This window comes from Sebastes umbrosus, chromosome 19 (genome assembly GCF_015220745.1).
Source record: "Sebastes umbrosus isolate fSebUmb1 chromosome 19, fSebUmb1.pri, whole genome shotgun sequence".
NCBI lineage: Eukaryota > Metazoa > Chordata > Actinopteri > Perciformes > Sebastidae > Sebastes > Sebastes umbrosus.
Window position 1 is genome coordinate 8,385,680 of NC_051287.1, and position 25,931 is coordinate 8,411,610.

At 40.4% G+C, this 25,931-nt stretch overlaps 1 protein-coding gene across 3 annotated transcripts in view; it reads left to right on the top strand.

Moving 5' to 3' along the window:
- LOC119478216 (formin-like protein 13) overlaps nt 1-25,931 on the top strand; it is an 82,305-nt gene that overhangs the window by 46,880 nt on the left and 9,494 nt on the right. For 2 of the 3 annotated variants that reach the window (XM_037752782.1, XM_037752779.1), the window contains exon 2: nt 7,543-7,655. The exons of the other annotated variant lie outside the window; for it this stretch is intronic. The gene's annotated coding sequence lies outside the window, so the exon portion shown is untranslated. The remainder of the gene's footprint in view (nt 1-7,542; nt 7,656-25,931) is intronic. 3 annotated transcript variants of the gene reach the window in all.

Sequence of the window (25,931 nt, forward strand, 5' to 3'; positions counted from 1 at the left end):
ATCTTTCCTTAGTCTGTTTCCCTAATTAGTGTTTTAGTAACTTACACCAATGGTTATTAAAGTCTGACACTGTGGCTCCCTATTCAGACCAAATCTAGACAGAGCTTTGTTTACTTTTTTGGCAAACTGGCACCATTAAAAGTATGCCGAATTATCTCTCAGCAGCTCCTGTTTGCAATGTACTCATGATGTACAGACAGCTATTACTGGATTATTCTGATACTGAATACAACATTAAAATGTGACAATTCTCAGGCAAGTTCAGGAGTTATACTGAGCTTATTTGTTTCAATGATTTCAAAGCAGATCAATGGACGTGTATTTGACATGTGTCCTCGCAATGAATCTAAACATAGGTGTATCATGTCTATTTGTTATGGCTCTAATACCCCTTTCACACCGAGGGCTCAACCAGGGTTGAACCAGCGTTGATTTTTTGTTTGAAAGGGTTAACCTGCGTTGATTACAAGCCTCCAGGAAGAGCGCCGGGCTTTGAAGCAAATTTTCGTAGTGGCCAAACGGTGGAATTACAACTTCCGTGTCCATCATGTGATGCCATTGGGCCCAAAAATACTTTTTTTCCCCATAGACTTATATTAAGAAAGAGACGTCTGTAACTCGGCAGATCATTTTTTTGAGTTAACTCGACTTCCCAGTACGAACAGAAGCGGGTTTAAAGGAAACGCTACTACACCTGCTCCATGGGCCCAATGCATGTGGGCGATTGCCAGATGATCCGGGTACTTTATTACTCGGCAGTCGAGCCATTTTGGCTTCATGCACCACTGAGCAACTCTCATAGGAATGAACGGGGCCCCGCCTCAAACGCTGTGTCCAGTTCTCTTTACACATCCGTGGTTGATTTGGCTTTGCGACCCAGGGCGAGAGGTGGGTCGGACAAGGGGTCGCCTTCAATGTGAGTGGCACACCACCAGGGTCGCTACCAACTGGGGCGGGACAAATTATGTCATTGGTTGCAAATGAGGGCGCACAGTCGTGACGCAGATGTCACTGGTCGCTGCTGTACCCCTTAAAAAAAATGGTGCGATGGCAGCAGGAATGTTTTCAGCTACATTGGAGATAATCGACTGACAAATTGAAGAACATATGTGGCAAGACTTCGAGGTGCGGGAGCTCCCGGCCATCAGTGGTGAGGAAGAAATTAAGCGGTAGATGACCGGGACAGTGAGGGACAACGTAGTAGTGTATGCGAACATAACAAGGCTGCTGAATGAGAGAGGCATCCGGCGTACACAGAAACAGGTCACAAACAAATTGAAGACACTGAAAAAGACCACAACAAAAACCAGAGTGGTGTTGGGCGAGTGGACTGGCAATGCAACAGTATTTTAACATTCCTCACACCACAGGGATATCTGGAAAGATAATCTTTTGAACCATCAAAAAATTGGGGGCTTTGCTGACGATTGTCGGGACCCAAAATTGGCTCGATTCTCATGGAGTGTGTACCCGGCAATAGTGTATATACACAGGAACAAGCATTGCAAACACACACACACACACACACACACACACAAAGAGAGAGAGAGAGAGAGAGAGAGAGAGGGACACCTCCATTCTGGACTTAATCTAGTGGTGGCTAAACTCCAGCCTCAATCAAACAGTCCATTTAAATTGCAGACCTTTCCCTACTCCAGGGATAATTACCCCCATTATTCCATTGATGAAGTGGCACCTGAAAAATCCCTTTAATGTTTTACCCTCTTTGTATTTTGCAGCAGCAACACACCTCCTGTGCTGCATAAAGCTAAAAGTTCTTAAAAAAAAAGGTTGTAATGACTGTGTGGGCGCTGGTTCAACCTCCAGAAAGAAACAAATGTCCACCTGTGTCAAACAGAGGTAAAGGAACACTAAAGACCACCCGCTGCTTCTCGGTGCTTTTAAAACATCAACGCAACAAAGGCCTCATCGTCTATTGAACCGTCTATGACTAATAATGTATAACACAGAGAGAAATATGAAGTTATTAGAGAAGTATAGGTCTTGTTATTCATTCATGCCAGCCCTTCCTTCACTGCCCTTGCCCATAGAGGTTTCAGTGGCACGGCAGCCGTCCTCATTTGTTTTGCAAACTAATTCAGGGCTATCAGCAGCCAGGCCGATTAATTAGGCAATTGGTCGGGAGCAGAGAGAGTTTGTCACAGCGAGGTCACCGCATGAGTTGTCCATTATTCCCATCTCCCACTGAGGTGTGTTTAAACCTCTTACTGTTACTGCCGTTATCAGCGACAACAATATTAACCCACAGCAGAAATGTCTTAACATTACTGTGCATTAAAGGATTTAAGTGCAGGTGTTATTCAGAAATTCAAGCATTTTTGTTAAAAAAAAGTTAGTTAAAAAAATTAATCATTTACTTAAAAAGCTGTTGATAATTTTTTGACTTGTCGGTTCGTAAACAAATTGTTTCAGGAATAAAGAAAATATTCATTGCATCCTCTAGTGTGCATGCAGAGCAAAAGACAAACATCAATAGTTGATGTAACATGCAGATAGGCATCCTGTTTTAAGACATTAGAGACCGTCAGGGTTTAGGCAGAGGTTTTTAAAGTGTGACACAGGAGAGTTGCTGATGGCATGGCTTAAAAGATTTACATTAAAGCTTAAAAGCCATTGTCATTGAACATCTTGCAAATTTGTGGTTTTGTAAAATCCTCCAATGTCAACATTCTCTTCTGGGAATAAGGCTCACACTGTAGACCAGTTTGTTTGGCTTTTAACCCTTCCTTATTTCACAAGAAGAGACAGTGACTACGTTTACATGCACAAAATATTTTCGTTATTCCGAAAAGATAATATTTCTAAGCTGTTTATATGGCTAAGGAAAATTTATATTCCACTAATATTTCCGTTTACATGCAGTCGTGCGTACTCTGAGTAACGTAACCGGTGGTGGACATGTTGGACCGTGCAAACACAGCCTCCCTCTTTCATTCCTTCAACCACCTTTGCACTATTTGTGCACATCCAAAAACCTGTTGATATCAAAGTCTTTCATAACGTTTAAAAGTTTTGCATCTCTGCAAACTGGCGGCTAGTTGGTTTGTGTACAACGTAGGGCTGTTAAAGTTAACGCGATAATAACGCAAATTTGTTTCAATGCCACTAATTTCTTTAATACATTAATCCAACTTGCAATTTTTAGGTTGTAGAAAACCTAAGGAATCCATTGGTACCAACCATGTCATACTAGCATGTCGGGAAGGAGGCTAAATAACGCTCCAATCTTAGGCTAAATTTTGGTGAGGAAAAACTGGTATGTCCATTTTCAAAGGGGTCCCTTGACCTCTGACCTCGAGATATGTGACTGAAAATGGGTTCTATGGGTACCCACGAGTCTCCCCTTTACAGACATGCCCACTTTATGATAATCACATGCAGTTTGGGGCAAGTCATAGTCAAGTCAGCACACAACAGCTGCAGTTTGTCATGTTATGATTTGAGCATATTTCTTTAGACTAACTGCAGTACCTGTGAGGCTTTCTAGACACTATTTGACATTGTTTTATGTTGTTAATTGATTTTCAATAATAAATATATACATACATTTGCACAAAGCAAACATATTTGCCCACTCCCATGTTGATGAGAGTATTAAATATTTGACAAATCTCCCTTTAAGGTACATTTTTAACAGATTAAAAAATTATGTGATTAACTATGGACAATCATGCGATTAATCGTCCCAAACAACCCACATCAAATACTAAAATAGTTGTAATTAAAGTGGAAAGTGGGTAACCCCCTCCAGAAATCAGAACCATCCTGACATTTGTGCATGTGTGTTAATGTATGTGTGTGTGTGCCTCACTGCATCACTAGGGGACTCAGCCACAGCCCAGTCATGTTGTGAAATATTAATTTGCAATATGTAATGTGGTCTCCTGAATATATGCAGTGGGTATTTTTGGTTATTAATCATTCAAGTTATGCACACAAACATTTCCTCCCCTGTAAACACTTTTCTCCTCTTGAATTTGCTTGATTTAGAATTTTCTTGAAACCAAATTTAACGAAGCATCATATGTTAACGACAGAAATCAAATCAAGAAGTTCATATCAAAAGATAAAACAAGATCAAATAAATTAAATTTGCAGTTTATATGAGCATTGAAATAAATGACAAAAGGTCGCACAGTTGTGTGTGTCACTGTAAGTTATTAGACACATCATACGGCTGCTCCCCGATGCAGCAGTCCCAGCTCTGAACATCTTAAAGTATTGTTGCTCTTTACATCGTACAGACGAGTCGGCTCATCCCCCTTATGCTCGCTGTTCCGGTCCTGGCAATCGCCTAAACTTAATGAGCCGGTGACCTTTCACAGCATCATTTTGCGTAGACAGTCTACTGCTAAGTCATAATCCACACAGCCTTACCAGATTGTATGATTTGCATTTATATTGACGGGGGAGGAATGTGTTGATTGATGCAGCGGTGGTTGCAGCCGCTGCAGCCTGGACACGGTCAGATAAAATGACATATTGGATCATCTGGGCGCCTTTTGGTCTCCCCCAAGCCAAGCTGAAACCAGACAACTTTTTTTTTATCCTTTCTGTTTCACACATTGTTCTGATGAAGTCTCAAAGGTCGTCGTGAAGATTGGGGTCGATGGCAATGATCAATCAATAGCTGCTTGGGGAAGAAACCAATAGGAGAGAGTGTAGGGACCTTATTGAAGAGTTTTTGCTCTTTCTAACATTGCTCATGACAATCAAAGAAAAGGGTTTTGATCAGTGACACAGCAATAATAGAGTATTCTTAAAGCAGTGACAGCTAATATTTATATAATAACAATGGCAATGTGAAATGGAGGTTGACTGATAGTGGATTTTTAAATAAAAATAGGATAGCAAGAAAAAGACGATATTTTGTCTTTGTCAGAGAATATCCTGAAGTGTGATTTGGTGGATTACATCACTGGAAAGTTTTATATTTATTAGCAATGGGCGATGCGATGTTCTGTGGCTTATAGTAGGACTTTTATTGCGCGTCTCGTACATTGTTAAATAAGGATTGCACGGATCTGACTTTTTTTAATCCCAATACCGATGGGGATACCTGGGTACCTTTGGGTATCGGCCGATAACGAGTACCGATGTGTGGAAGTGGCTGGGATCATTCTATTATGTGCAAGGCTTGACTTTAACATCGCTTTCCTAACTTTGTCAAACAAAATGTGACATATACATACATAGATATACATTTATTTATTTCATTGTTCTTTATTATTAAAATAATAGATTGTACGCCAGTAACTTGGTAAAAAAAATTCTCTGCAACAAATTGGTCAAAACTTAAACAGGAATTCAAATTACAGTATACAATTTATATAGTATATAATCATTAACAAATTGAATTGAAAAGGCTTACAGTACAGAGCCAACATTTCCAAACTACAATCGTGCAGGTAAAATATTAATACTAAAGTAAATATTTTTAGCTCATTTTCTGTCATTGACTCTATTTGCAATGTAATTTGACGCACAGCAATAATGCCAAACCTTTACTGTTTCCAGCTTCTCCAATTAGATGATTTTATGATTTTTTTGTGTTTTATATCATTTTAAACTGAATGTCTTTGGGTTTTGGACTAGTGGTCCTACAATACAAACTTTTTAAAGTGATGTTGGGCTCTGGGACCTGTGATGGACATTTTCCACTTTTTTCTGACATTTTTTAAACTAAAAGATTAATTAGAAAAATATTTGTCAGAATAATCAATAATAAAATTAAAGCTGCAACCCTGTTGGAGCTTACGAAGCATACAGATCAAAATCAAAATGTATATATTGTAAATGCTTGTTACCAACATACTGTCCTTGAATTTAATTTAAAGTGTACATAGTTTTGTTTTGCGCTGCCTGTCCACTCATTTGACCTCCATTATGCTAATGACAATCCTATTTTATCTGTATGAAATTATATATGAATATCATTATCTTTATCAGAGATGTCTGATATTTAATTAAGGTCCCACATTGTCATATCAATCCAACTCAATTACCGGTAACAGGTTACTTTTAATTGACTGAATGAGGTTTTTCTCCCCAGGACTTCAACACTGTATAAACAAATCCCGACACTTACACACACACTCACACTCACACTCACACTCACACTCACACACACACACACACACACACACACACACACACACACACACACACACACACACCTCAGTGTTATTTTTACTTTCCCTTTTAATTACTCTCACAGTGTTCTCACTAATGACTTAACTTTCTTGAATGACTTCGAGGAAGTTTGACTCCTCTTGACAGACAGACAGGTCTATATGTGTTAGAAGTTTGTCTATGAACACATTTAGGGTGCTTCTTTCGCACCTAACCCTGTTTGGTTCGGTTAAAACAAACTCAGATCTGTTTGCCCGGTTAGTACGGTTTGTTTGGGCTGGTCAGAAATCTGTCAATCGAACCCTGGTGCGGACCAAACGACTGAACCAAGACCTCAGCCTGTTCGCACTAGGCGTATAAATGCCACGATAATGCGCAAGGTGTTTAGCCTGCAATGAGTACGCCTTTCTTGATTTCCATGTTTCATTTGTACGCCATTTATCCTGTACTGACTGCAATGTAAACCCATCCGCGTATATCCTGTATGCTACAGCAAGAGTTGCTAAATCTGTCTTTATTTTGGATCGACAACATTTAGTTTACAGGTTTCTAAGGAGTTTCCAGTGGCGGCAAGACGTGCCGGACGTCCCTAATTTGCATAAAGTAGATTTTAACTTTATGCGAATGAGGAGTTGCCAATGTGACGCCCCGTCTCTCGAATCGCACTACCACGCTACCAGAATGCATTGCACGGCTACTTATATAGACAATGAATGGGAAGCGTGGAGGGGACGGAGGCTGTGGACATGAACCATTAGAACGGAAGGAGTGGATCTGCTCTGCGCTGCCTTTGTCAAGGTTGAAAGGAGTGATAAAGTTTGCCGTCCTGGTTTGAACTACGCAGTCTATGTGTTGTTGTTTGTAGGCACAACTCAACCCGGTGCCATTACTCGTGGTACGAAAGATCAGAAAATCAACCCCTTTCCGAGAAAAAATTGCTTCGCTTTTTCGATGATGTAATATTCGCGTCGTGTGTGAAAGTATTCATAACAAAAACAACAGTTCAAAAAATATACTGACGTGCATAAACTTCTGTCAGAATTTGATTCCCCCATGAGGGTCCTGATGATGCAGGACACCAAATGTTGTCCCCATGTTTACTAAATCTTGGTTCGTTTGTAAAAAGTGAGTGTGAACAGGAACCCGACCAGAACTAAAATGCAACAGTATCATTTGTCCCCTCGGTCCGGACCAAATGAACCGGACTACAGGTGTGAAGGCACCCGTAGGGAAGGTTTCAGATGATTGCTCCAGTAGTTTTTTTCCATATGGAACTTAGTAGATAGGTCATGAGAGTTTCTGTATAATGTGAAAACCTGCTACCCGTGTCAGGGCCGAGCAGACTGGCAGATGGTCGCAGTGGCTGATACAGTCTGTTTCCCACTGCAGGAATGACTGGAAGGCAAAAAAGGTGCAGGGGTCTGTGGATGACAGGAAGTGTGGCATTTTGAGATTATGAAGAGGTCAGGCTTTCCTCCAGTGAAGAACATATTTCATGGCAGGTAAATCACTCTTTTTTTTCTTCTTTAGAATCATGCACCATTTGCCTGCACAACTTGAACAATTTCAGACCTTGAAAATGCCACAGACAGAAGTGGCTATTTTCTCTACTTTCTTATGCCTTCACATGGACTTGAGCACTTTGGGAGGATTCTGCGTCACCGTATGCCACGGTGCTTTAGTTCACAAAGATACAGAATATAAAGAAGAAATTTATAACTTTTTTTGAACTCCACAAGATGGCAGAGGAATGAAATTATACTAAAAGCTACAAAAAAGACGGCAGATCATCTTAACGTTCAAATCAAACCTAGTTTCTAACACCATTTATGCCTTTTTTCAGCAATAGCCATTCCATGTATTTACATTCTTGAAGTACTTCTCTATAGGTCGCCATTAATGCAACACGTTTTTACTTTTTTAACAATTAACTGAAACCGCAATCTTTCCCAAATCTTAACCAAAAGTGCAACAAATTCCTTGCGGTACAAAAATAAAAGCCTTTTTGCATGGACTTCTGCCTCCTGAGCCATTCTTGAGTTCACCTCCAGTGCCAGATAGCTACACTAAAATCCCTCATTTATGTAGAATAACTACTAGTAATGCTATAGTGGCCATTAATTTTTTTTAGAAACCCATTTTTTTTCTGGGGGAAGAAAATAATGTAAAAAAAAATCACTCTTTTAGTACTTGAGCATGTACATTTGGGTATCTGGAGTACCTACCAACCCACAAACTGTGAAATAAGACAACCTAGTCAGTCAACAAGCCATTCAGATTGGTTTCCCTTCCTATGTCACATGCAGGCTTGAGATCTACATTTGCTACGGTACAAGCCAATCAGAGCAGACTAGGCTTTTTTGTCTTAAAGAGACAGGCGCTAAAACAGAGCGTTTCAGACAGAGGGTGAATACCGGTATATTCAGACAGACACTATGAGAAAAATAATGTGTTTTTTGAACATTACAGCATGTAAACATGTTTTAGCAGAAACTCAAAATACAAGTAGGAACTTGGAAATGAGCGTGATATGTCCCCTTTAAAGCATAACCAGACGCCTGTGAGTGGCAGTTTGTACAAAGCCGAAAGTAACATGAAAAATGTACAACCTACGTAGCTGACATTAGTAGATATGAGAGGGTGGTATACCATTACTTGCTGACGGAGAGAACAACAATAACAAACTGTCCTCTGTCTTCGCGTCCTCTGGCCTCGCCTGAGTCATAAAACATGAAAGTGGATGCACAGTCTGTATCCAGATCAAAGCACTAAACAAATGGAGATATGCACTTCATCTTACAGAACCAAAGTGATTCCCATGTCCTTTGAACATGTCCGTAAGAAACTCTGTTTTAGTTACCTGCGTCATGTCACTTGTTGTGATCATTATAGACACAATACACTCTTGTGTTGCGCTTATTGGTTGACCCTTATACATGTCTGAGAAATAAAAGCAACACAATAAACAGTTCAAAAAATGTTGACATAGACCGAAGTGATCGATCAATAGACAGTACATATGAATTCATACAGCATATGCTTTGTGATAAAACGCCACCAAAGCAAAATGATGTTTTAGAGGTTTGTTACTGACCTCAATTTCTTTCTGTTTTATGTGCTGGAATCCAGAGTCACATTTAATTTTCTGACCTTTGTCATGAAACACATAATGAGTGTTTAGCGCCCCGGGATATTGGTCCTTTATGCTATTCAGTAACAGCCAGTCGTTTTTACATTTTAAATTTTGTACTCTGGGGTGACTTTTAGTCACAAAGACAAAACGTGCCCACAAGAGTAGATTTGCCTAAAATGATCTTAATATGCTGGTCAACTCAATTTAGAGAAAAGACTGACAAGAAAGTTAACAAATTGTTGGAAAATGGACTCAAATCAAATAAGATGTCATTATAGTTTTTTTGAACAGGAACTGGTTTTGGTATGGCCTGTTATATGCACACATAGGGAACTATTTAAACCATCTATATCTCATGGCCTAAAGTTCAAGGTGCTATTGCATTTAAGTCCAGCTCCACTTTTGCTATTTAAACGGTGCATAGTCTGGGCGTAAAGTAAGGCGCAAGGGGCGTAACAGGAATTAAACCAATCAGAGTGTCATCTCCCATTCCCTTTAAAAGCCAGCTGTGCTTGCAATGGGCGCATTGCTATTTAAAAGACAGATTCTGCAAATTGGAAAAGTGAGATGGATCTGCTTGTGTGTGAAGTGAAAGTGTGCACGTAGATGTATGTGGTGCTTGGCCGGTGGACCTTCTTCCTCCACCGTCTCCCAATCCTCTGTCCCGTCAACCACTCCATTGGACTGCATATGAGCAAAACGCTCTGATACTTACTTACTTATTTTAAGCCCAACCATAACCCTTACCCTAACTAAGTGTTTTTCATGCCTGAACCTAAGTTAGTGTTGTTTTTTTTGCGAGAAAAGGCTAAAATACTCTACGTACTCATGACACACAGAATGTCCGTGTAATGTCGTGGTATTTATACGCCTTCCTGTGAGACCGGGTTGGGTATGTAGATGTAGATGTAGATGGCTGTGGGTGGTGAAAGGGATAGTGTGGATAGGATGTGTTGTAGCAGCCCGGCCTGTTAATTACTGCTATAAAGTCAGCAGCTCGTGTACAAGGTCTCTTGCTCTCTCTCTGACCGCTCCTTCTGCAGTTTAAAGAGAATGCTTGGTGCCAGTATTAGAGGACCTGCCTCTCACCGAAGGCCAAGTACAAGTCGTTAAGCTTCTTCTCCAGTCTGAATTGACCTAATACTTTGTATAAACATGGTTGTGCATGCTGAGTATATAAAATCTGTTGTCCAAAGTTTAAGAGAAGTTAACTAACACAAGAGACAAACTACAATAAGAACTTTGCTATATATTACCCTTGTTGCTAACCTATCTTACTTAAAGCTATACTTTGCAAGATTTTCTTAAAAAACAATGTAAAGACGTCTCAATCATCACTATGACCCGCTTGAAGTGCGTGGTGGTGTCTGTATTCGCAGAGACCCTGCTATGGTGTTTAATTAGTATCAAAACTCGCGCGTGCACAGAACAGTATCCGCAAGCGAAAGGGTATTCCTTTCTAACCCCCTTAAATGCATCTAAACATTGACTGTGATTTAATTTTATATATGAATAATAATTTACACTCAATTACTTCCCAGATACAACATTGTGATATTTGGAGGAGTGGATGGTCACGTGTTCTGTGCTCTATGATTGGACAACGGTGTAACGTGTTCATGAATTATTCATGTTCTGCCTTCAGTAATTCTAGTTGATACATTTCTTTGCAAATTTGACTATTATTTCATTCATGCAAAGTATTTTTATTGCTTCTTGAGTTCAGACAACATTGAAAAGTGTGTCTTCTTTTGTTAAAAGTAGAGGCTTTTGTAGATAAACATGTTCATATTTCTCAAAGTGGAGTATTGTAGAATGGCCCAGAGAGAATGAAGCTCTGGGGGACAAGCAGAGGCTTTCCACACAGCCCTCGCAGGTTTATAGTCCAAGGCCAAAATGAGCCACAGGCTTTTTTTCTCCTCCACAGGCAGAGCCCCATGATCAGCAGCTGGGCTCTGATTTAAAACTGGGAGAAAATAGCTCACACGGATGTAGGAACAGGGTGGGAGATGGAATCTGAGTTTACACAGGCTGCAGCATTGAAGTGGAGGAGGCCATCCATCCATCCAAACTACACCCATATTGTCCTCCAAACCTCCAAACTGGCCACCTGTGTGCTCCGTATTCTGTGTTCATTCGTACTTTGTTTCTGAATGTAAGACTGTACACAGAATGCACATGCTTTTTTAAAAGCATACGATGTGTTTATACAAAGATATCTAATTTTCCAACAGAAATCCCACCACTTTAAAAAGTAGTAAGGCTATAATTCAGCACACACCATGAGAACACATCATACCAGCTTCATATGACAACATCAGATAATATTAGGATGGCCTTGGTCATCAGCGAGTGTGATCGCTTGCAGCACGCTCATCTGGGTTGGACCTTCTGCGTTTTGACAGCTCCATGATGCCAAAGAGCTTTCTGGGCAACATGCTGCAAGTCAAAAAGCACCAGACAGCCACTACCATCAACAATCATGAAAATAAAGCCCCGGAAAACAGTGGCACTCAAAATAGATGGTAGTTGTTTGCTTGCTTGAATTATTTCGAGCAACCTAATGCACACATGGGGCTGGTTTTTATGGTTTGAGCCCGTTAGTTTCAGTGAAGGTAAATCTTAGTGCTACACCATACAGTATTATTTTAGACAACAGTGTGTTTCCAACTTTGTGGCCTGGATTTATGAGAAGTAGGTATTACAGTTCTTTTTTATATTAACAATGGATCAAATGGCTACATGTAATGGGAAAGGATTTTAATGGTCCCTGTGGATATGAAGTCTTTGACAGCTATAATACTACGGCCTATAAAAGTAAATCAACTGAAGCACAATCTATCTAGGTTTATCTCCCAGTGAAGATGCACACCCTTCTGAGTTACTATCCATAGTGTCACCAGAAGCTCTCCCCTTCACAGACGTGCCCACTTTATGATAATCACATGCAGTTTTTGGCATTTAGCCTATTCTGAAAATGGTTTCTGCATACTGGGGTCCCTAAACAGTCTTGTAAAATAAATAAATTGGGTACCACTGTAAAGCTGAGACTCTTGTAGATCCAATGAGCCCAATTGTATTCATATGTGATGATGTTAGTCATTAGACCATTATTTAAAATTTGACATCACTGTATAAAATGATCTGTGGTAACCTCTAGGATAATCACAGCCTCATGCAACTTTACAATCACAAACTACAGACCTAGAGCATTCAGAGGATGGGTGGCTTTTGACAATACGGGGGTTTCTGAGCAGTTTCCAGAACAGAAGTGCACGCCATCCAATCGCCAAAAAATGCAATTCTTGCAGAAATATCAAAAGGTTTTGATATCAAATCACAGCATGGCTTTTTCTATGGTGTTCCTCAACGTTTTAATGTGGTATTTTGGAGGGATTATTGATCATTTTTTATCAATTCTTTAGCACCAAATCTGTGTAACAAATTGTATCAACCCAAAAATTGCTGCAACAACTTACCAAACATAATAGAGCATGGGAATGACCATCATATACTTCCATCATTATGTTCTAAGCCCTTATACACTTTCAAAATGTATTTTAATTAATGAATTCATGTTTCTTTCTGATTTATGACAGCTTGACACACAGTGCTGGGCTGTGATAATTAAAACTAATTAATCTTCAGGTTCTCAGCTTTCAGATAATGTACACCACTTCTATGTGACATCTACTGCTGACCTGCTATCTCCCCCTAAATAACCCCAGTACCCCCCTAAAAAAAAGACAAAAACGGGTCTATTGTGGATCTCAGAGGGTTAAACTAGATTATTTTCTCTGTTGCCCGATTAATAATTTATTTGTTTCAGAAAATACTGGGAGAAACACTTCACAAGTTCTCAGAGCCAAACATCACAGATTACTTCTGTGCTGATTGGCTAATTGATTAATCGACTGATGGTTTCTGCTCTAAGTATTTGAAACTGTATTGATTACTGGGAGAGGGGGGTAATAAAATAGTGTTGTGGTTGGCATTAAAATCAGTGACTAGTGAAATATTTAAGTCACCCAGCTTCCCCTGGAGAAATAAATCCTGTCCAGTTAGAGCTTTTGAAACAGAAATAGGGTGCACATTTCTAAATCGCAAAAGTTTCCCAGGTAATTTCCAGGTAATTTTCACCTGCACCAGAAGAACTATGTTTACTGTGTCGATGGAGTCGATCTAAATCCCTCTAAATAGCAGCCTCAGCGAAACACCCACAATGTAAATGTGTGATATCTCTTTTCCCAACAAGCCTCGTTTTGCATTCACATTTTATCCCACATGACATTAGATTGAATCTCTTGATGGAGGACGATCGGCCGCGTCGTGTTTACAGTTTCCCGAACGAGTTCTTGACTTACGCAAACACTCTCACGTCCTCGCCTTCTCTCTCCACTCCCCTCGCTCTTGCAAACACACAACATGAATACAAAACGGCCGAGATCCTCAGACAACACACCCAGACGGGCACTATAGCCGAGATGGCTGTCATTACAGTGCATCTTCTAAGTATTCCAACTCAATCAGAGGTGATACAAAAAGGCCTTATCAGAGCTGACGAGCTGCCCTCTCGAGTCCCCTTCTTCCTTCTTCTGCTGATTGCAGCTATCAGCGTCTGTGTGGGGGCGAGATGCCGCTTGATAACTCTCCTCTCTCAAATGAGCCCATCTTCCCCCTGTTATGCTGGGAGAGGTGATGTCCCCGGTAGGTGTCATAGAAAAACGCCAAGCAGTGTGCGCACACGTAGACTCTGAATGTTGAACGTATAGTGCACTTTATGGTCGAATGCCATACACCATCAATTCGTATTTTTATCATCCCATTTCAAATGACTGTTTTGATGTACAGGTATGTTATTCAGACCTCTACATTTATTGTATTCCGTGGTTAAAAAGCAATAATTAAGAAAGAAATTGGGTTTATCATTAATGTGTCCGTAAGAAACAAACACAACCTTTGATGCCAGATTGCTTTGTTGCTGTTTCTCAGTGGCTAAAAAGAGAAGCTGAGTCTTCTGTAGTTTTGTGAAATGACCATAGACTGTAAAAAAGAAGTGGACGTAGTCACCGTGACGTCACCCATTGGTTTGTGGACTACGGTTTTGAAGCCCTCGAGTTCAGCATTTTGGCCGTCGTCATCTTGTTTTTTGGCTGGCAGATACATAAAAAACGTTATCGATATATCTCTACTTATTGATCTCTTCTACCAATAACCACTTTACAGCTGCTCATTCACTTTTCAAAAGTAGCCACTCTAAAAAGAATGCACAATTTATATTTTTTGAACATGTCAGAGCATATCGTCATATATATGTAATTGTGTTCTAAAAAATGAAAAGAAATGTGCATAAACAGAGGTGTATGGAACATAACTACTGTGCACATGTTTGTTGCTGTGTATATTTCTTTGTCACTTCAGATTAAGACATCTTGCATGTGATCAAGTGGCAGACGCTGTCATCGGTGATGGCAGATAATTAGCAGCCAGTGTAACGCCTCAGTGGGCATAACAAAGCTCGGCGATTTTATAACCTGAGGGTAATGAGAATTATCATCATCATGTTGAGCAGGCAGCAGTTTAGACAGCTCGTTTAAAAACCAATCATCCCTCAGAGGAGCTTCGTTGATGTGAGCTGGTGGACGAACACTGGAAAATTATCAGAGTGTGTCATCTCGTCGGAGGTGGACAGACGCCGTTCACACTTGCATCGCCCTGGGGTTCACACACACACGAATCATTCACAGCCTGACGCTCACACGGAATAATCACACAGGCTTTTCCTCAGCTGAGGGGGTCCCAGGCAAATATACTCCTACAGTCCTGACCAGAAGGTGGAAAGACACAGCGGCAGCTGGTGGCTCTACATCTTTGTCTGTACTTCTCCATCTCTTCTTGATTACATTTTCTCTTTTTCACAGATTCTTTAAAAAAGGAAGAAACTCAGTCTTTTATTATTTTTTTCAGATTAAGAGCTCAAATAAAAGACAGCTTTTTTGAAAGTTCGGTAAGGAAGATGTCTTCTCTCAGTTTTACTATCTCTTTTCACTCTGATTCACAAATTTAATACGTCTCCATATCTGACCAAACAACTTGTCTTCAGTCGGTGGCTGGGTGCTGCTCTTTGAATACCTTTGTGGATCTTTTATTTTGTCTTTCATACCAAGTGTTACACAAGGGGGTCTCATTTTAACTGTTGCGTACACACAAAACAAGGCCTGAAAGAGGCGTACGACCCTTCCCACGCAAAAATTGTGACTGAATTGAAGCCAGATTCAAAAAATTAAAAGAACTGTATGTAAGTTTTTACACGTATAAACGTTTTTTAATTGTTTTTATTGCCATTGTGTGAAACCCCTCTGGGTTTCCTCTATCAGCCTGTAGACTGCTTTTAATGTGAAGAATCCGGGCCGTTTTTTCCGGGAAAAATCCAATGGATGTGACATCATGCGCGCTCGTAAGTGCCTTTATTTTCAGCTCCTCTACAGGGCTTACAGTGTGGAATGATAGCTAACATTCAGTTAGAAATTGAGTGTGCTGACGCCAAAAAACGATCAGCCCCCACCACAACTCAGACTCCAACACAAACTCCACAAAAGCACAAAAAACAAAGTAATATCTAATGAGGCCTGGGAGTGAGACCAGGCTGAAACAGGACACCTAAAAGATCACTTTATTGAGCTATCATGTAAAACACTTTTCTGAGAATCCTCATTCATACAAAAACACAGTCACTGTGTCTATATCTTCACTGTTACTGCTAGACAAACCCATCATTCAACCCTTCTTAATGAGATGTCAAATGTTCCTTTTGCACACTGGTAATTGATCCAATTCGCTCCTTCTTCCTCTAATTGACCACATTAATCTCAGAGTGAATCTAAATCAATGAAAACTATTCTCGTTGGCAGCCGTGGTCACTGTTGATAAGTCTAAATAGATGGTTTAATTATTAATGGATTGTCTCCATTCATAGATAGATATAGATAGAATTTAGAATATTTGGATTGATGTATTATTTACTCTCATTAATATGAAACGTAGTTCTAATCAGCCAGGTTTGACAGAACTAGTTTTTTTATTATATATAAACTGGGAAACAAAAGTTCGGAATCTTGTGTTTGGTGGATTATTTCTCTGTTGTTACAATTCTAATTGGCATTGTATTTTACATCATTGGACAGCCTGTTTATTTACCTTCACAATGATGTCCAACTTGTAAGGATCATGCATTTGTGGGATGAGCAGCACAGCTGATTATGTGGGTAGCGCCCAAGAAAAATTTGCCAAAATGCTCTGCCAATTGTAAACAGTTTTGACAGCCATCAGTAATCGTCATCTTGTGTCGAGCTGAGCCTACTGAGCCTACTGAGCCTACATTGTACAGAAAGTAGCCCAAATTATCACTTTGGATGACGAGCAAATTTTGCATCCCCCTGTCGGGTAGTTAAAGACGACTGACACAGCTGATCAATAACTGATGATGTATAGTGTTGTAAATTCTTGCATTGTCAAATGGCAGCCTCTGCCATGGACAGGATAACCTCATCAAATCATTCCCCTGCCTGCTGGCCAATTACACACAGGTGGCCTCATCCAAACCATGGTTTCTGCAGTGCAAAAGAATACATAAATCAAATTAGTAATATAAATTAAATACTAAATAACAAATGAACAATTACAAGCTGTGGTCAATAACTGGCTTGAAAACAAGGGGGTTACAAATTAACATAGGTCAAATAACAGGCTTACATTCGCAGGGATGCATGGCATGGTTTGGATGCCAATAAACCCCCTTAAACTGATTTCGTCGTCCGCTCTCTTTAATTTGAGAAGCTTAGGCGGTTGGCCCTGCCGGAACCCAAGAAAGTTTTATTATATAGACTTTCAATGATTGATTATGAGGCAAATACTTGGAAGTCATACGTATATGTTCCGGCTGACCCTTGGGATCCTAAAACAACGGCCAGACGGGAGCAGCTCAAGTCACTTTGTCACCATTCTTCTAGACCACATACTCAGTGAAGACACATGGATTTATTCCACTCTCAGTGACCTCTGCTTGTACATTATGTATAGTAATTCTCAAATTTGAGAAAAGAGCCTAAACTTAAAAAAAACAAGCTTTTCACTGCAGCTTCAACACAGACCGGTGAGATGGAGCAAGAGAGAACAATGATTCTTCGACTTTCAAAAAAGCAGCCTCACACTCCGGGCAACATCACTCATACACGGCAATGCCAGGCCAGCGCTCCTCCCCCATGGTATAGCACATTAGGCACACACGCACAGACACACACACACGGAGGGATGGTGGTTAGGCGGTGGCGGTGGCGGCGGGTCTGGGCCCGGGGCGCCGTTTGTCCGACGAACCTCTGCTGGATCCAGTCCTACATGGCAGCCACTGAGTCTGTTCTCTCCAATTTCATCAGTGTCTGGATTGACTCAGCCACCACACGGGACAAGAAAGTCAATGCAGACCCCCATCACTCCATCTGGCCAACTTTTTTGAACCTTTCCCCTCTGGCACTCCAAATCAAGAATATATATGTATATATATTATAGGGCTGTCAATCGATTAAAATATTTAATTTTGATTAATCGACAAAAAAAATCACATTTCTAGATCTGTTCAAAATGTACCTTAAAGGGAGATTTGTCAAGTATTTAATACTCTTATTAACATGGGAGTGGGCGAATATGCTGCTTTATGCAAATGTTTGAATATATTTTTTATTAGAAATCAATTAACAACACAAAACAATGACAAATAGTGTCCAGAAACCCTCACAGGTACTGCATTTAGCATAAAACATATGCTCAAATCATAACATGGCAAACTGCAGCCCAACAGGCAACAACAGCTGTCAGTGTGTCAGTGTGCTGACTTGAGTGTGACTTGCTCAAACTGCATGTGATTATCATAAAGTCAAGGGGAGACTCGTGGGTACCCATAGAACCCATTTTCATTCACATATCTTGAGGTCAGATGTCAAGGGACCCCTTTGAAAATGGCCAGACAGTTTTTCCTCGCCAAAATTTAGGGAAAGATTGGAGCGTTATTTAGCCTCCTTCACAACAAGCTAGTATGACATGGTTGGTACCAATGGATTCCTTAGGTTTTATAGTTCCATATGATGCCAGTCGCTTCACTCTAGCTTCAAAACTTAACCTAACAAAAATCCTAAATTGCCTTAATGTATTAAATAAATTAGTGGCGTTAAAACGAACTTGCGTTAATGTATTATTATCGCGTTACTTTTGACAGCCCTACTTTTTAGCATTTAATAATCCAAATTTCGTGCCTCAGGAGATGCGTCTGTGTACCATAATTAGTGGGCTAATGTACAATGAAATATAAAACAATGGGCCTATATATACACATATGAGAGCATTATACAAGAAGGCTGCCATCCTTATGAAAACATTTTGAAATCATTAACCATATCAATCTTCCACGAATCTTGTTCATCAGAAATAAACTTAAGAAGACAACGAGTAACCAGCCAATCAGAGGCAGAGTAGGGCGGGTCTTCGCGGAATGGGAAAAAATCAATCAAACTACCGTAAATAACTGGCTTCGCAACTGCCAATGGCTGGGGAAGAGTTAATTTGGCATGCGGATGAGATCACTTCACTTAAGCTACCGCGTGCCAATAGTGACGTGCGTGACTGACTGCTCCAGCATGACTTACAAAGCAGGTTGTACTGTATATACATATCCCTGTACATTATTAAATGTAGCTGCATGTGTGGCCATATCTATAATTTATTGTACAACCCATACATTATTCACTCTAACCTATTCTGTCATGCATTCTCCTCACTATTCAACACCAGCACCCTGCAGACACTGTATAACTACTTGATCCTTATATACTGTATACAGCTGTGTGTTTTTATCTATTTGCCTTATAATACCTGTGTTTATTTCTCAGTGCTGTCAGTACATAATGTGACCCAGTACCCTCACTCTAATTCTGAAGATTTCAATGTTTATGGATTTTTAGAGCTAGCTCCTCATCCTCAGACCAAACATCTCCACTATATTCCCTCGTACCATCTACTTACACAAGTGTTGTTGAGGCCGTGTTTTTAAGCCTCTAGTGACTAAATGATCTTAAATGAATGCACTTAGCATGTACTGTGCTACATTTTCCCGCTCGTCCCCCGTGTTTGTCAGAGATGTTCCATCCTGACCATTTTAAACCATATGACCCAAATTTGACTAAATGTTTCCGTGATAGAGTCGCACCATTCACCGTAACCATGGCGACTAAAAGCATATGACTTTTTCTCTCTGTCAGAGCATTTACATGCCTTCTCCTTACGGGACAAAGAGCATATTTTGAGATTTAACAAGGCTGTCTGGATGGAAACCACATTATTAATCAGCAGGTTGTACGACACGCTGTTTCGTCCAATCACTGGGTACAAGACCTTTTTTATAGTTTACATAGAGACACGTGGAGCCCTGACCTCATACTTTAAGATAAACACAGTAAATGATTTACATCCTCATCTTAGTTTACGTTACTCAACTGTTCAGATATATAGACTGTATTTATAAGTGGACGTAGTCACCGTGACGTCACCCATTGGTTTGTGGACTGGCGCTTTGAAGCCTCGAGTTCGGCATTTTGGCCGTCACCATCTTGGTATTTGGCTTTCGTCATGCCAAGAGGCTGGAGCCAAGTACAACCGTCCACTTCTTATATACAATCTATGAATTTTGACCATTCTTTTTCTCAAAATCGCCCAAAAAGTGCACTACTAAATTACCAGAATATCCCTTTAGTATAACTATTAAAGTTAGCTAGCTAACAGCGTGTTCATTGTATCAATATTCCAACTGTGACTGCTGCTGACAAAATTATCCTTTTCTTCTGCATCTCTCTCGCAGGCAGTGAGGATTTTAAATTGCATTAATTCTAACGGCTCCCACTTCCTCACTTTGTACAGCCATCATCGGAGGAGGTGGAAGAGGAGGCACACATCTAAATTTAACACCTACGATACATTCAGAGAAATTGATTCAGTTTGCTCCCAGACATGCTGCAATCACTCTGCTTTTGGACTGTCTCTTCCTGTGTCCTCATGTTGCCCTCAGTAAGACAAAAGCCGGTATGTCTCTTTCTAGCAAACAGGAAAGATGCTGTTAAAAGGATTAGACTGGATATTTTTATTGCGCAGTATATGTGGTGAGGTGATATGTTTATTCTCTTAAGCATGTGTTTTTGTGGCTTATAAAGCTAGATTCAGATGAGTGCCCCTATCGTATTTATACCGGCAGATGGGAATCTTGTTGCAGCTGAGCTGATTTGGACCCGTCTGAAGATTTGAATTGCTAAAATACCTCTGTTGTGGCTCATGCAAAAGGCTTGTGGCACACGGTGACAAATCCAGAGGCTCCGGTCCAAATGATCCCCCAAGATTTACACCCTCCAGTCTACTGCAGTCAGGGCCGGAGCAAACGGTCTACTCACAGAGATGGAGACAGAAATGAGGCAGAATTGAAAACCTGACATGTTTGTCATGTATGTATGCATTGTAATATATGTATTTATGACCCAGCCCGGTTGCACTAAATGGAGTATGAATGACACGGTAATCGCAAGTCATTTAGAGTGCAATAAAAACGCCTTTCTTGCTTTTGGCGTGTCATTTGTACGCCATGTAGTCTGTACTGACTGCAATGTAAATGCATCCGTGTAAATATGCCATTCTCTGAGGTAATGATGTAGAATGAAAAAATGAGAAAAACTGCTCATAGCAGGCGGGCAGGAAGGGAGGCTGAGGGGTCCAACAAACACAGGACTTTCAACCGGGAGACTGGCGTTCGAAACCAAAGTGTTGTCGAGTTCTTTTAAAGTTACGTTTGTGACGTGTTTTCTGTACTTCTATTAAGTTGTTTCAGTATGTATTTTACTTAGTTCACGTAGTTATTTCAATCCCAACCGTGACGTTTTTCCTTTTGTCGCCTAAACTGTAGTCCTTTTTTTGCGTGGCGTAAAAATGACGCGCGAAATAGGCGTACAAATGACATGCGAGTTTCTTCGTCTGGGTCCTCCTCCCCAGTCCCCCATACCGGACCTTGTAACGGTCAGGGAAATCAACACTGTTCATATTGATTATTAAATTGATAATACAAAACTTTAAATGAAAAAGATGAGGTGGGAACATTTTTTTTTTATTTTCGCAGCATTTTAAATCTTGAATTGTTTAATAAAAAAAAGGCTAATTAAATTAATTAATAGTTAAATAAGTGTGTGCATTTGTCTGTGTGTGTGTGTGTGTGTTAGCCGACAGGTGCTCGGCCACCTGCCTGACTGCTGAAAGTGCATTTGAAGTTATGAAAGTCATGAGTGAGATCAGCAGAGAGCCATTTGCTTTTTTCAGTTCATTCAGTGAGACGGACGGGTCTGGCTGGAAATGAGAACGTTAATTGTTTTTCGTGGAGGTGACTGCAGGTCGGTAGACAGCCCACCTCGGTGATGCACAGACATACAGTAGATGGTTGTTGGAAGTGATTAGGTGATCAGGTGATGCATACACTACATAATGCCATCTGAAGTAGTTTGGAAAGTTTGAACGTAAAGTTTCTTCCTTGTCAGACAGATATTACTGACCGGATATTCTGACAGATTTACAAATAACCCCAAATAATTGATAATGTTCCCAATAAAAGGCCAGTCTGAATGATCTGTAATTTAGTATGTTATACATTTTGTGTGTATTTTAATGTTACAGCTATTTCTTTTTAAAATGAATTCAGTTCTTTTAAGGATTAGTTGGATTAGTTGCCACATAGTGTATATCTTCCAGTAGCCAATAATTCATGTTTTAAAGGGTAATTAAAGGGAAATTAAGGGCATCAATCTCGAATAGTTAAGGTTAGGATAGGTCGTCTTACGATCTCAGATCAAATTTTGCAATTTGCAGGTTACCTTCTAGACACGACCGCCCGGTCTCACCAATTGGCGTATGAATGTAACAGCAATTTTTAAGTCATTTCGCATGCAATAACAACACCTTTCTTGCTTTTTGTGTGTCATATCAAACAGCTTAGTCTGTACTGACTGCAAAGTAAAAGCATATGTGTGAATCTGCTACGCTCTGAGCTAGTGACGTAGAATAAAAAGTGAGAAAGACTGCTCATGGTGGGCTGGAGGGGAGGCAAATGGGTCCATCAAACACAGGACCAAGGTTGTTTATGTCCCTAAGTGTGGTCGAGTTATTTTGAAGTTACATAAGTGACATTTGTGATGGGTTTTCTGTACTTATGTTATGTTTTTTACATATTTTTCTTTTCACACCTCGACAAACATTCAAACTCTGACCTCTGCGTCACAGCCATGAATATGGAAATAAGCTTGGAAATTAGGAAGTCAATTGAACCAAAGCTTGATGAGTGTGAAGTCTTTATTAAGCATTTGGTTAGAGACTAATGAAAGCCTTTTAACCCACATCTCATCTCCACATTCACGCCAAACCAGGTCTGACACTAACGTCCACTTTGAGTCACGAAGCGTGAAAACTGATCCTAAAACATGCACTCGGATCTCGAAGGTTTTAAGTGTCCAACAAGTTGTGGTGATAAAACTTCTTACAGAACAGTTTTATTGGACAGTAAATGTGTGTTTTCATACTTCCACAAATCCTCATTGAAATCATTGTGAAGCACACCAATCTGCTACCATGACAGCAAAGAGAACAATATGGCACCACTGCTAATCTTTCATTTCACAGCTTTTTAGCTGTAATCTCTGCTGTCAAACAAATGTCTACCTGGCCTCAATGTGTCAAGGTGGTGATCGTGGATATATAAAGAGAACTGGATTCAGCGTTGGAGGCGGGGCCCCGTTCATTCCTATGAAAGCTAATCAGTGACGCATGAAGCCTGTTGTCACAGTTTAGCTAACTCCGCCTCCCAGCCCTCGATCCAGCCTCGGTCTGGGTCAAATTCACATGAATGGAGGAAGGGAAATAACTCTGGATTCAACTATTAGTGGATTTTACAACTTTTAGGACCTAATGATTTAAATAAGGGCTGTTCAAGTGTTCATACTGGGGAGTTGATTCACCTAAAAAAAATTGTCCGCTGAGTTACGGACGTCTCTTTCCCAATGTAAGTCTATGGGAAAAAGTCTTTTTGGGCCACGTGACGGACACGGAAGTTGTAGTACTGCCGTTTGGCCACTACGAAAATTGGCATCAACGACCGGCGCTCTTCCTAGGGGCTGAATGGTGATGTGTAACCACTGCAATCTAAAGGATCTTAAAGGATAACCTCCAAAATAGAATGACCATTCTTCACAGAGTTTTCCTGCGGATTTCAGAAATCATGACCGACATTTCAGGTGCACTTCCTTTCAGTTTAAACTCCAAATATAATGGTTAGATAATCTGGTTAAACTTGAACAGCAAAAAAAAACACTTCATTTCATTGGATTCACTCCCAGGGATGAAGTAAATTAAAGTAAAAGTTTAAATGAAATGATGTGCATATAGTGTCAGGCGACAGAGAAAATAACACAAATCTTAGAGAGCTATTGTGATGGACTAGTGCTAGCTTGTTCCTGGCTAGCCAATTATATATAATAATAAATAAAGTCATCATTATTATTATTTAATAATAATTCATCATATTACTTTCATTTTGGCACACAGATATGCACATGCAGACGCTGCGGCCACTTCCCAAACAGTTATACGTGTTGTTTAAATGTTGTATGTGGTCATTCGTGTGATATACAAGATATAAAATTACAATATTTTCTATGTACATTTTTATCCGTTAGCACATTTTACTCTTGAGACCGACAGTACTGTATTTCAGAGGCTGTAGCAGGCTCAATCTTAAAGCTAGAGTGAAGATACTGGTATCATATGACACTAGAAAAACCTAAGGAATCCATCCGTACATGCTCGAACATACATTGCTCTTAATGCAACTTGCACTACTGTCTTGTACTTGTTTTCTGTTTTCCATTCGCCCTGTATACTGTATATGATGAATGGACTGAATGAAACCTTTTTCATTGAGTTTCATCTTTAGGTGTAATGACCACAGCAGCCTCTGGGGGACAATAGCAGGCCTTTAGACTTTTAGTCTTGTCATGTGTCTCTGTGTGTATGTGTGGGTTATTTGTGTGAGTTGAAGGGTCTGGAAGGTGAATCTCTTCAGTGCTCCTCAGTGTTTTCTCTCTGACACGGAGACACATTAAACAGCAGCACCAATTTCCGCCCAAGCTGCCCGATGATTGCCATCAAGAGTCCTAAACAGCTCGCATGTTGTCCTCTACTCGTCTATTAAGACTCGGTTCATTCTCAACCCGTGTGCTGTTTCTCGGGGGGGAGGAGGGGAGAGGGTCAAGGCTCAGTGATCACAGGTGGGCTCTTCACTGCTGCGTTGACGTCTGCATGACAGACAATTACCTGAAACGTACTATTGTATTCACATCTCCCTTTGTGTTTTTAGCCATCTTTCTTTCTTCTCCTGTTTTCCTCCCTCCTGTATTTCAAGAAATATTATTTTGAAGGATCAGGCTGGCGTTGTTCTATGGGTACCCACGAGTCTCCCCTTTACAGACATGTCCACTTCATAATAGTCACATGCACTTTTGTGCAAAAAACATGCAGTTTTTTTCATGCAGTATAAATGCGTTTTTTTTTTCCGCCTATTCTAAAATGATGTGTTTGGATATTTGTGCCTACTGGGGTCCCTAAACAGTCTTGGAATTACATAAATTGGGTATCACTGTTAAGCTGAGACTCTTGTGGATCCAATGAGCCCAATTGTATTCATGTGTGATGATCTTAGTCCCCATAGTAGCCATTATCGATTGTCATTTTTCATGCAAAAAAAAGCCAAACATTTCCTGGTTCCAGCTCATCAAGTATGAAAATGTTCTTATGTGACAGTAAACCAAATATCTTTGGGTTTTGGACTTTTTATCGGACAAAACAGGCAACTTAATGATATTAATTGAGTGTCAGGAAAATTGTGACATGGCATTTTTTCCACAATTTTCTGACATAATAAACAATTAGTTTTAAAAAAGCAAATCAATCAATAGTGAAAATAATTAGTTGCAGCTCTGTATAAGAGAAGTGGTAATCAATACCCCCATCAGCTCCTAAAACACTGAGCTACCTCTGTACTGAATGCTTAGAGATGAAACTAAATATCGATATCTAACCATCAGACAGCAAATCAGTGAATTTCCCAAAATGTCGGGAGGGGCTTTTAGATGGAGATATCTGGCTGTGAGTGTAGAGCGATGCCACCCTGACGGCTGTTGAGCGCAGGACGCCGGCTGACTGAGAATGAATGTGGACAGCTGAGCGACCGCGGGGAAGCCCCGACCGAGGGTCGTCGTCTGATGACCTTGTGCTGTCTGCCGTGGAAAGCTGATCTGACAGCGCTGGGCCCGAGGCCGCGGACACACATGTGGGGAGCTCAGATAGCCACCAGGACGCGGACTGACTGACGGACAGACGTGGTGTCGGGAGGACTGGGAGACGTCGGGCCATTAACGACGACGCTTTGCACGTCAATTAAACAATTAGTGCTCTCTTGTGACTTGGCAGTGCAGAGTTAGTCTGACGAGGAGTCGAGACTGTGACGCATTGGGCGGGTCAA